The sequence below is a fragment of the Nomascus leucogenys genome, chromosome 18 (genome assembly GCF_006542625.1).
Source record: "Nomascus leucogenys isolate Asia chromosome 18, Asia_NLE_v1, whole genome shotgun sequence".
NCBI classification, from domain to species: domain Eukaryota; kingdom Metazoa; phylum Chordata; class Mammalia; order Primates; family Hylobatidae; genus Nomascus; species Nomascus leucogenys.
Genome location: NC_044398.1, coordinates 37,845,103 through 37,857,764, shown reverse-complemented (window position 1 = coordinate 37,857,764; position 12,662 = coordinate 37,845,103). Strand labels below are relative to the sequence as shown.

At 43.2% G+C, this 12,662-nt stretch overlaps 1 protein-coding gene across 2 annotated transcripts in view; it reads right to left on the bottom strand.

Annotated features, from left to right (window-relative positions):
- The window catches only part of WDFY4 (WDFY family member 4), a 293,287-nt gene extending 286,516 nt beyond the window's left edge, over nucleotides 1-6,771 (bottom strand). Inside the window, exon 1 of one of the 2 annotated variants that reach the window (XM_030798591.1) lies at nucleotides 6,642-6,771. The gene's annotated coding sequence lies outside the window, so the exon portion shown is untranslated. Of the gene's footprint in view, nucleotides 1-6,116; nucleotides 6,180-6,641 lie in introns of those variants that run through there. The other variant, XM_003278166.4, reaches the window with a different exon arrangement.
- Between the last annotated feature and the right edge of the window lie 5,891 nt (nucleotides 6,772-12,662).

Below are 12,662 nucleotides of genomic sequence, written 5' to 3'. Positions count from 1 at the left end.
CAGGGCCACTCTCCCTGGATTCTGTCCACAGTTGCTCAGTGGGTTCCTGGTAGCATGCTTCAACATTGCTAATTGCTCACACGATTTGGCCATCCTCCACACAATTTCTTTATGTGTACATACCTTTATCTTTGACTACATTTCTCTTTCTAGTTTGTGCTTATCCTTTTAAAAGCTGATATGAGAGCGCTACTGAGAAATTTTCTTATTATTACATGGAAAACACAAAAATCAACAAATATTTCTCTTTATGCCTACTAATTTTCACATCCAAGTGATGGCACAGCCACTGCAGGGAGGGCAAAGGGAGGAGGCAGACATCCCCCAACTCCAGCAGCCCGCTACCCTGGGGGCTGCCATGATGGAGCCAGGCTGGGTTGCCAGCCGGCCAGCAGGGGAGCAGTGTGACACAGGAGCAGCATGGTCAGGCAGAGAGGGGGTGCCAGTGTGGAGCTAGGGCCAGGCTTCGGGGCCAGAGTGGAAAATGGGAGTGGTGCCCACTTTGGGGACCCAGCCAGTGGCACAGCCAAGGCACCCACCCTGCCAAGGGTGCTGGGCTCCTGGGCCTTGGGAGGAGGCTCTGCCCCAGTGGCTCCTGACAGCCTTGGCAACAGGGGAAGCTCCTGGTGATGTTGCCCCTGTCCCAAATTCTGGCCTGGACCCAGTGAGGATCAGGAGCTCCTGCCTCAGGCTGTGATGAGGGGAAGGGGTTGAGGGCCGCTTGCACTGGCCTTCAGGTGCCCCTTGGCATGAACAGCCAGGGCACCATGGAAGGCAGCAGGGGGCAGACAGGCTCCTGGGTGGAGGGGGGCAGGTCCCTGGTAAGGTCCTGACTTCAAGCCAAGGAGGGCCTGAAGGCTAGGGGCTGGGCTACCAGACCCATAAACCAGAGTGGGGACTGGGGCTGGGAAGATTATAGGAGGACCAGCTGCAGAGAAGAGCTACCTTCTCCAGGGCCTCCTCTCTGCTGAGAGCGGCAGACATAGGGACAACCAGCTGCAGAGAGGACACACCCTCTCTGCTGAGAGCTGAGTGCTCATCAGGACAACCTGCCTATAGAGAGAAGCTACCCACTGGGTCTCCTGTTAGCTGTTCTAACACTTAATAAAGCTCCTCTTCATCTTGCTCACCCTCCACATGTCTACATCCCTCATTCTTCCTGGATGCAAGACAAGAACTCAGGCAAAGGTGCCACTGGCCACAGAGGTTTCTGGCCAGAAAAAGCAACACCCCAAACATCCCATATCACAAGTATATTTTGCTTGTAATTAATGTGAAAATGATTTAATTGCATTAATCAACCATCATATCATAAACATGTTCTACGTTGACCTTTTCCTTAAAGTACCAGACCTAGTGACCATGGAGCATCCTCTTGATGGATCACCCATAATTGACTCTCACTCTGAAATAACTGGATGCTCAGATTGTCTCCACTGCTGTCATGGGCAATGCTGAGGGGAAGGATCCCTGCTGCAATGATTTTGTTTCCTATGAATTCTCAAAAGAAGAATTAATCATTCAGCCAAAAGGGAAGAACAACTGTCATACTCCTGCCAAATATTCACTATTCCTCTCTAGAAGTGTAGCTTCTTCAGCCCTTTAGTGGTAGTGTGGTCTAATGCAAGTGCACAGGCTTTAAAATCAGGTGGAACTAGGATCAAATCCCAGCTCAGCCACTCACTATTTGAGGGCAAAGAACCTTAAGTCTCTGCGTCTCCATTTTCTCATCTGTAAAATGGGAATAATGAAACTTATCTCATCTTGAGGATTAAGTGAGTTTGCAAGTACAAGTGCCTGGTTTATTTAGGTACTAAATCCATTATTCTTAGCTTGTATATTTTCTTTCTCCTTGGAATTATTTGGTTCAAGTGACTTTTCACTTCTCCTACTTCTCATCCGTCTTGAACTCTGTTCCCACGAAAGCCTCTGGCCATAGAACAAGAAGTATCATTCCTCTAAAGGCTGCTGTCCAATAGAAATATTAGAAATAGAAAGCCAGGCACAAATTCCAGCCACATGTGTAATTTCAAATTTTCTGGTAGACACATTTTAAAAATAAAACTAAATAGGTTAAATTAATGTTTAAAGTATATTTCATTTAACCCAATATATCCAAAATATTTTCACTATGTAATCAATATTTTTAGGTACTGAGGTATTTTATAATTTTTTGTTGTTAGTTTGTAACATCTTTAAAACCTGGTGTGTATTTCACACTTACAGTGCATCTCAATTCACATCGGCTACATTTCAAGTATGGCTAGTGGCTTCTGTATTGGATAACAAAGGTCTAGACTTTGATATTTAAGATTTTAAGGAGTTCAGATACCTCAAAGGGGACTGGAAGCCAAGGGTTTAGGAGATATCATCTATCTGCATTTTGATGGTTTATAGCACTTGGAGGGAGATTACAAATGCAAGCCCCTAATTGTAAATAAAATGGGTAGCAGCTCTAAGGTGTGGCTCTAGGAACTCTGAGAAGTTCATTTTCCTTACCGTCCTACACAAGATATCTTCCTTCTTTCTGCCAGTTGGCCAAGATGCCTTGCTTGTCTACCATGAAGGTCACTGGGGTGGGGGTGGAGGGTGCCAAGCCTTCATTTCTTCACATATTGTCTAACAGGTATCTCCACCTTTATATGACCAAACTCATATTTCTGAATCACCACCACCTTCCAAATCTGCTTCTAGTGCCCTCAAGCCAGCTCAGTAAGCGACAATCTCATTCTTCCTGTTACTCTGGAATCATCTTTAGCTTCTCTCTTTCTCCCATGCTCTACACTTAAAATGTCATCAAATCCTACCCTCAGAAAAGTATCTAGAATCTGACCACTCTGACCACCTCTCATTATCTCAACTATTATCACTTTGGGGCAAGCCACCACCACCTCTAGCCTGGGTTATTGCAAAAGGCTCTGAACTGATAGTCTTGCTACTTCCTTTGGTCTCCTACAATCTTCACATGACACCCAAAATGATTCTTGTTTAAAATGCAAGCATTTTAAACAAGAATCAGTCCAAATAGCAACAGTCCAAAAATGTATTTTAATGACAATTGACACAATATAAAAATATAAACCACTTAGAGATATATCTAGTCAAAATATGCACTACTGCTATAAAGAAAATAATAACATTGCATTTAAATACTTTAGAGAAGACCTAAATAAATGGAGAGACAGACCACGTTTATGAATTGGAAAAGTCATTTTCATAAAGATATCACTTCTTTCCAAATTATATTTCCAGTCAAATCTGAACATAGTTTTTTTTTTTTTCTGTTGAAAGCCAATTCTGAAATTTATATGAAGGAGTAAAATACCAAGAATTCTCAAGACAGGATGGAAGAAGAAAAGAATGGGGAGGCTCTTTCCAGATATCGAAATTTATTGTAAACCTGTAGTTAACAATGTTGTCTAGTATTGGCAAAGGGTTAGACAAATTGACAGAATAGAGAACCAGGAAAGACCCCCATGCACATGACAACTCAACTCACAACAGAGCTATCATGGAGCAGTGACTAAAGAATGGCCTATTAGGCCGGGTGCAGTGGCTCATGCCTGTAATCCCAGCACTTTGGGAGGCTGAGGTCGGTGGATCACCTGAGGTCAGGAGTTCAAGACCAGCCTGACCAACACAGTGAAACCCCGTCCCTACTAAAAAATCCAAAAATTAGCCAGGTGTGGTGGTGCATGCCAGTAGTCCCAGCTACTGGGGAGGTTGAGGCAGAGGAATTGCTTGAACCTGGGAGGTTGAGGTTGCAGTGAGCCAGGATTGCACCACTGCACTCTGGCCTGGGCAACAGAGCAAGAATCAGTCTCAAAAAAAAAAAAAAAAAAAAAAGATTAGCCAGGTGTGGTGGCGTATGCCTGTAATCTCAGCTACTAGGGAGGCTGAGGCAGAATAATTGCTTGAACCTGGGAGGTGGAGGTTGCAGTGAGCCGAGATCATGCCATTGCACTCCAGCCTGGGTGACAGAGCAAGACTCCATCTCAAAAATCTCAAAAAAAAAAAAAAAAAGAAAAAAAAAGAATGGCCTATTAAATAAATGGTGCCAAGACTCTTGGTTATCCATATGGGAAAAGCAGAATAAAATAAAGTTTCTTCCCACCTCATGCTATACACAAAAGCCATTTCCAGGCAGACTAGAGACTTAAGTGTAAAAAGTAATACTATAACATTTTTTGAAAATAATATGAGAATAATTTTACAACCTTATAGTGGAGAATTTCTTAGATAACACATAACAAGTATAAATCGTAAAGCGACAGATGGATAAACTTGTTTGAAACTAAGAAATTCAGTCATTAATAAAAACCACAGGAATATAAGGAGACAAGGCACCAACCAACGAAAAATATTTGTTATATACATAAACGACAAAAAATAGTACCCAGAATATGTATTGAATTATGGCAAATCAATAGGATAAAAGACAGGTAACCCCATGAGAAATGGACCAAAAATGTGAACAGGAAAAGGGACCCCAAATGGCCAATAAACATATGAAAAAGATGCCCAACCTTAATAATGTAGGCAATGCAAATTAAAAAGATGCTAAGATAGTTTTCATTTCTACCAGATTGGCAGAAATACAGTACCTGACAATATCAAATGTTGATGAACATATGGAGCAACAGAAACTTTGGTGCATTGCTGAGGGGTGGGTAAAATGAGCAAAAACTTTGGAAAACAATGTGGCGACATCCAGTAAGGCTGAAGATATACATATGTATAACCTATGACCCACCAATTCTATTTCTAGAGTATATACCCAAGATAAATTCTTGCACACATGCCCCAAGATGCATGTACAAAAATAGTTCTAGCAGCACTGCTTATAATAGAAAAAAAATAAACTCTTGAAATACCTCAAATGCCCATCAACAGCATCTCAGATAAATATATTGAGGTACATTCATCTAATAGAATACAATACTGCAGAAAACATTAATTATTTACAGGTACATGCAACAATATGAAGAAATTTCAGAAACAAACTTTTGAAACAATTAGGCAAATTTTAAAAGAATATTTAATTCCATGTTTACAGAGTTCAACAACTTGCAATCATACATATATAGCAATTTAAATATGGGATGTAAAATTAGAAAAAAAAGCAACGGAACAATAAACCCAAAATTCTGGACTGTTGCTGCTTCTGAAGAGGGAGGGTGAAAGATGGGCATGAAGAAGACTTCAAAGATGATGCTGATCTTTAAAAAAATCTAAGGTGTCAGCACACAGGGTTTATGCTATTTTTATTACTTCTATCTTATTATGGTGTTTCTAAATTTTCTTTTCCTTTTTTCTTTTTTTTTTTCTTTTTTGGAGATGGAGTTTCATCATATTGTCCAGACTGGTCTCGAACTCCTGACCTCAGGTGATCCGCCCCTCTCGGCCTCCCAAAGTGCTGGGATTACAGGTGTGAGCCACTGCGCCTGGCCGAAATTTTCTTTTCTTTCAACACTGAAAATCTTCCCAAGTTCATGGAAGAATAGCCCAGGTGCTCAGGATGAACAGACAGGAAGGGCCTCCCTGACCTGACCCTGTTTCCTACCTCTCTGGCCAGAACCCCAGGCATGCCCCTTACCCAGCTCTGCCACACTGACCTCCACCGGGTCTCCTCCTCCAGACCCTTATCAACAACACTTCTGAGAAACCCACAGGACTCGGCCTCCCTCACAGGTCCCCTCTCAGAAAACTAGAGCCATCCCCACCCTCCCAAGACCCCCACCCTACCTGCTACTCTCCCACCTGCTGAGCACCATAGACCACTGTTCGCTTTGACCGGAGCCTGGCAGGGCGTGGTTTCTCAATACCTATTTGTTAAATAACTAAATGAATGACTATACATAAACTCATATTAAAATTAGTGTGCTCCATGGAAAGGGTAATGCATAGAGCCCTTAGTTATCAAACCAGCTCCCCCTCACTTTAGATGGGTTGGGACAAAGGATCGGTTTAGTGTTCTAGAAGTTTCATTTCAGGGGAAAAGATGAATCAGTCCTTACTGAGCAGGTGGCCCTGCTTAGGCAGAAAATGCCGGCGTTTCAATGGTTTGCTGTAATAATTCAGATGAGGGAAGTGAGCCCAGGGACGCACCTACTTACCAGAACCCAGTGAGTAATGGCAGGGCCGGGACAGACCAGCTCCCTCTGAGGCCCGTTGGAAATGGCCCTCTGACTCTGCACTCCCCAGAGGCCTATGCAGGAGCTTAGAGGGCGAACCTCACTGTCGGCCTGCTCTCTCCGCCCCCTTGACAACCAGGAAAGCCGGTGTCAGCCCTTCCCAGGGTTCCCTTCATAGCAGGACCCCGAGAAAGGACTTGGCCTGCCGTCGGAGGTCGAGGAGTGCTGCTGGAGCCCAGCCTGACTCCCAAACTTCAGCGGTGACACACACTCCGGCAGACCCAGGCCCTGGAGTGGCCCTGACCTCATGGGCCGCCCACGCCACACACACTTCCTGCTCCCCAGCTCACCTCCTCTCCCACATCCACAAACCCAAACCAGGCACTGGGTCACATGTGCCCCATACTCAGCCTCCCAGGAGGCAGCCAGTAGGCCCCACGCTGACAGGCGGCGCCCACATGCCCACCTCTAGGCTGGCCTGGCTGGGCCAAGAGCAAGGTGGCCTACCTGGAGGGGTGGCCGTCAGTGCCTGCAGACATCAGATGGCATGGGCCTCCTCATCCCCAGCCTCAGCCCCTCAGGCTCAGGGGAAGAGGACCTGGCCCCGCATCGTCAGTCTTCAGCGCCGTTTCACTCTGAATCACTCGCGCTGGGTCTCTGCTCATTTCCTGGAGAAAGCAGAAGTGGAGAGCCGGCAGATGCCTGACTCTGCCCACTCTCCAGCCGACCACGGAGCTGCTGGAGTTCAGGCGGGTGACTTGGGTTCTGCAGCAAGGCTCCTTGGGGCTGTGCAGTCTCCGTGGTCAAGTGGTGCTGGTTGGGGCCAAGGACAAAATGGAAAGTATAGCCCAGCCCTAGAAGAGTAGGTCTGGATTCTGTGTCCCCTCTTCACTAGCCGTGTGACCACTGGTGCACACCTCTCCTCTCTGGGCCTCTGGCAAAATGAGAACAATGATGGTATTAGGTGAATCTAATCAGAGGTGAGTTTAAGTGCACCCCTGGACATGGCAGGGATTGGGCAGCCCTCTCCCAACCAAGCTCAGAGCTGCCCACTTGGATTTCTTCCTCCCCCATCCTCAGATAGAACTTGAACCACCAATGAGGGGAGTCCTCCTGCGGCCAACACCGAGGCAAGGATGAGAGGACATCTAAAACCATAGAACGGAAGTCTCTGAAACTCAGACTCCAAATTCTCATTCCTCTGAGCATATAAACTAGGCTGAATTATCCATGTCACCTATCCATAACGTCATCTCCACAGGACAAACAAGCATGTCCATTCACACACAATCCTGCTTGTGCTCTGTAAAAGGAGAATTTTGCCACAGAGCAAGGGCACTTGTTAGCGCTAATGCCTGATCCTTGACCCTCGGTGCAGCTCATCGCTTGTCTCTAGCTCACAAAACCAGTGGACCATGCATGACTGACTGAGAGGCAGCAGAAACATCACTTGTTATGAGATGGAGTAAAGCCCCAAGATTGGTTTAAAGAGGAAAATAACATTTGTCACAAAATCTCAACCTCCACCAATGCAAACTTGTCAGTAGACAGCAGCCAAAATAGGAGATCTATCCAGCTGCACTCCAGCCTGGACGACAAGAGCGAAGCTCCATCTCAAAAAAAAAAAAAAAAAAGAAAAGAAAAGAGAAATTGAAAGGATACATGCAGTGCCAGCCAGGAGAAAGAGAAAACCTTAGAGAATTTGCAGTGAAGTGTTTGTTGTATATGATGAAAACCCCTCGTCATTGTCACCAATGAAATCATAAATAAAATCTACAACAAGATATTGCCTGAAATCAGAGGCCTATGGTAAGAGCGGATTAGACAGAGGACCTTCCACAGAGGCAGGAAGGGTGGCCAGCATGGGACAGGCCAGGACCCCATGCCTGTGAATGCCCAGAGGAAGCGTGGAGAGTCTGTCATAGTGGGATCTCGCAAAGTTTCCTGGAGGGCCCACCTGCACCCAGGTCTCCTACCTTCTACCCACCCCAGCACCTTGCCGGGTAGCCAGCAGCAGGCAGGTAAAGAGCACTAAATTCAGAGCTAGAAACTCAAGGTTGAAATTCTCACTATCTTAACTGAGATAATTGACATCTTATTTGCAGAATGAATGAATGCCTTGTTAGAAGGAACAAATCAAATAATATTTGCAAGAGAGGTTTCTTTTTTTTTTTTTTTTGAGACGGAGTCTCGCTGTCGCCCAGGCCGGAGTGCAGTGGCGCGATCTCAGCTCACTGCAGGCTCTGCTCCCCGGGGTTCACACCATTCTCCTGCCTCAGCCTCCCAAGTAGCTGGGACTATAGGCTCCCGCCACCTCACCCAGCTAATTTTTTGTATTTTTAGTAGAGACCGGGTTTCACCATGTTAGCCAGGATGGTCTCGATCTCCTGACCTCGTGATCTGCCCGCCTCGGCCTCCCAAAGTGCTGGGATTACAGGCATAAGCCACCGTACCCAGCCAAGAGGGTTTTTAAACACTGAAAAGGGCTGTGCAAATGCAAGCTATTATTAGTGAGAGAGTTGCCAAAGCTGAGACACTGAAGCAGCCAAGGCAACTATGAACTGCTCATGTAAATGTGTATTTTTGTTAAAGGGCAATGTGAGATTCTCTGATTTTTAAACAATTGACCCAAAATGGCAGTTTTACTTCTGCACCCATTTTTGATGGTGTAACTGGTATAGGACATACCCTCCCATTGAAAGCAACTATAAAATAGTTCAAATACACAAGATAATTGTTTTCAGGCATTGAATAGCAAGACTGTGATCCTTGAAATAAGGAAAACACACAAGGTGAGCCCCACAATTGCCCTGGAGTTTTTTCTAGGGATGCTTTTTCTGCTATGATGCAGGCAGGTGGGGCCCCAGAGACAGTAGTTTCCCTGAACTGAAAAGGTTTAAATCAGAGTTCAAAGCTGCTGAAGGCGCTGGAATGTTCAGGGCAGGTTCCTGAGGAGAGTGTGCATTGTGGGAACTCATTGTGTGTGCCCTTGGCCAAGGATTCCTATGTGTGCACAGAGCGAGACTCCAAGAGACCCAGCAGAGGTCACCTGACCCAAGGCCGAGCACTGAAGGAGGTAACAGAGAATGTGCAGTGCTTGGAATGTTGCAGTTACACCCCATAGAGTGTGGAGAGACCTCGCTGAGCATTGTAGGACTTCACTTTACACCTCAGAGCCCGCACCCCACCAAGCACAGAGCTGCCCTCTTGTATTCCTTCCTCCCCAATCCTCAGATCAAACTTGAAACACCAATCAGGGGAGTCCTCCTGCAGGCTAACATGAAGGTAATGATGACAGAAAATTTAAAACCATAAAACTCTGAAGTTCAGACTTCACACTGAAGAAGTAAGAACCACACCCTAGAATAAAAGCCATAAAGTTTTAACAAGTTCAAAATTGAAATAAAATAGCTCCATGTGATAAGTTACTTTTATGAGTTCACTTGACTGGGCCATGAGGTGCCCAAACATTTGGTGAGACATTATTCTGGGCATGTCTGTCAGGGTATTTTTGGATGAGATGAACATTTGAATCAGTAGGCTGAGTCAAGCAGACTGTTTTCCTTAACATGCATGGGTGGCATCCAATCGGTTGAAGACCCGAATAGAACAGAAGGCTGAGTAAGAGGACACTTTGGCTGCTTGACTCCTTGAGCTGGAACATCAGTCATCTCCTGCCCTTGGACTGGAACACTTACACCACTGGCTGTTCCGATTCTCAGGCCTTTGAACTCAGACTGGACCTTACACCATTGGCCCTTCTGGGTCTCCAGTTTGTTGACTGAAGATCTTAAGACTTCTCATCCTCTATAATCATATGAGCCAATTCCTTATAATAAATAAAGAAATAAACAAGAGCATGCATGTATATCTATATATCTATATAGATATAGATATATATACACACATATACATATATATGTATATCCAATTGGTTCTGTCTCTCTGGAGGACCCTAATACAACCAAACAAAGAATAAAAGCAGCAAGACTGACAGAATTAAAAGGGTATTCCAGTAATTTTTTTTGAGACAGTCTGGCTCTGTCCCCCAGGCTAGAGTGCAGTGGGGTGATCTCGGCTCACTGAAACCTCCACCTCCTGGCTTCAAGCGATTCTCTTGCCTCAGCCTCCCAAGTAGCTGGGATTATAAACACGTGCCATCATGCCCAGCTGATTTTTTTGTATTTTTAATAGAGACACTGTTTCACCGTGTTGGCCAGGCTGGTCTCAAACTCATGAGCTCAAGCAATCCCATCACCTCAGCCTCCCAAAGTGCTGAGATTACAGGTGTGAGCCACTGCAGCCAAGGAATTTAACTGCCAACCAGAACAAAACTCAACATGCTTTAAAGGAAGAAAACATAATGCAGCTTCCTTTCAATTTAACATCCATACTATCTAGCATACAGTTAAAATTAGTAGAAACCTGAAAAAGCAAAAGAATGTAACCCATAACAAGAAATAAAAAACTGTCAATAGAAATAGACCCCAAGATGAACCAGATGTTGGAATTATTTCACAAGAACTTTAAAGCAGCTATCAGAAATATATTCAGGAACTTAAAAAAAAGCTGGCAAATTTCAGCAAAAAAAAAAAAAAAATCGAAAAATAGGAAGATTCAAATGTAAATTCTAGAACTGAAAAGTATATCTGAAGTAAAAATTTTACTGATGGACCAACAGCAAATTGGTGACCACAGCAAAAAAGGGTTAATGAACTTGAAGACTTATTAATAAAAATTATACAATTTGAAGGACAGAGGGGGAAAATATTAATGAAAAAAAACAAACTCACTTGCTCTTGGGACAATATGAAATGGTATAATATATGTGTAAATGGGGTCTCAGAGAGAGAGGAGGGCAGAAAAGCACATTTGAAGAAATGATGTTTGAAATTTCCCAGGTTTATTGAAAAACGGCAAATTGCAGACATGATAAATTTAGTAAAACTCAAGCATCACCAAGTGCAAAGAAAAACCACACTTAGCACATCATAGTCAAACATCAGAAACAAATGTATTATCTTAAAACAGTCAGACAGCAAGAAAGCAGTCAGAAAGAAAAAATATTACATAAAAAGAAACAAAAATACTATTTAAGGTTGATGTTTTATCAGAAGCAATGAATGCCATAAGAGAATAGAAAGACATCTTCAATATGCTAAAGGAAAACAACAAAAATTGTTAACCAATAATTCAATAGCCAATGAATGTCTCTGTAAAGATGAGAAAAAAATACATTCATTTCAGGTAAATAAAAGCTGAAATCATTCATCTCCAGCATCCTTGCAATATAAGAAATTCTAAAGGCAGTTTTTGAAGCTGAAGGGAAAAGATGCCAGATATAAACTTGGATCTATAGGAAAAAAAGAAAAGCACTATTAATAGCAAATATGTGAGTAAATAAAAACAAACCATGTACTTTTCATTATTTTAATTTCTTTAAAAGACTATGACTGCTTAAAGTGAAAATTGCACTGCTGTACTTTGGAGTTGATAGCACACGTGGATAGAATGTATTTCACAACTACGACACCAAAGACTGAGAAATCAATGGAAGCATATTGTTGCAATCTCACATTTTACACAAAAATAATATTTTATTTACTCTAAGTAAATTGTCATAAGGATATGTAATTTCTTCATGGCTTTGTGACAAAGATGTCAGAAAAGTAAAAGTTTAGTTCCAATCCACAAACACACAGTGAGCATCTCCTCTGTGCCAGGTCCCACGTAGGCCCTGAAGAAAGAAGGACGAACAGGGCAGAGCTGCTATGAAGGTTACTTCCTTGCTGCAGAGCAGTCTACACCAGTCGTTCAAGTTGGCAGGTGATTCTCCCCCATATAGCAATTTAGGAAGATTGCTCCATTGTCCCTTAGAGCCTTATCATCTGCATCCAGTCTGTAAAAAATTAAAGGGAGTGGACAAGACAAGACATACCTCTGCCCATAAAGGCCCAGCCTCTGAGTGGTCTACATCACTTTGGTTCACATGCTATTGTAACCACATGGCCGTATCGAGCTGCAAGGAAGACTGGTAAGTGTAGACCAGCCATGGGCCAGTCTCAGTCCTGTTATTAGAGAGAATGCATTTTGGTAGGCTGTCCGTCTCCACTATGATCTCTTCAGAGCACTTACCATCACTTGTCAGGGCGATATACTAAAGAGTTAATAATTTTAAAATAAATATTTTTCTGACTTTTAAAATAAAGCATGTTAATTCTAAATAGTGTATAAAAATAAAAAGAAGAAGGTATAAAATAAAACTCACTAATACCTTATGCTGAGAAATAGCATTTTAGCCTTTTTTTCCGTGTTTACCGAAGTATATTTCTTTGGTCTTATTTTTTGTTATTAACAAATTGGAATCATGCCATATATTCCCCTTCATAATTTGTTGGGTTTTTCTTTCACTTAATTCATCACAAGCACTTCCCCACTTCATTATTACAACGCATTTTCTATCCCATCTTGGGAGAAAAAAAGAAAACTATTTACACAGCAACAGGACATGTTTAACAAACCTGGAGA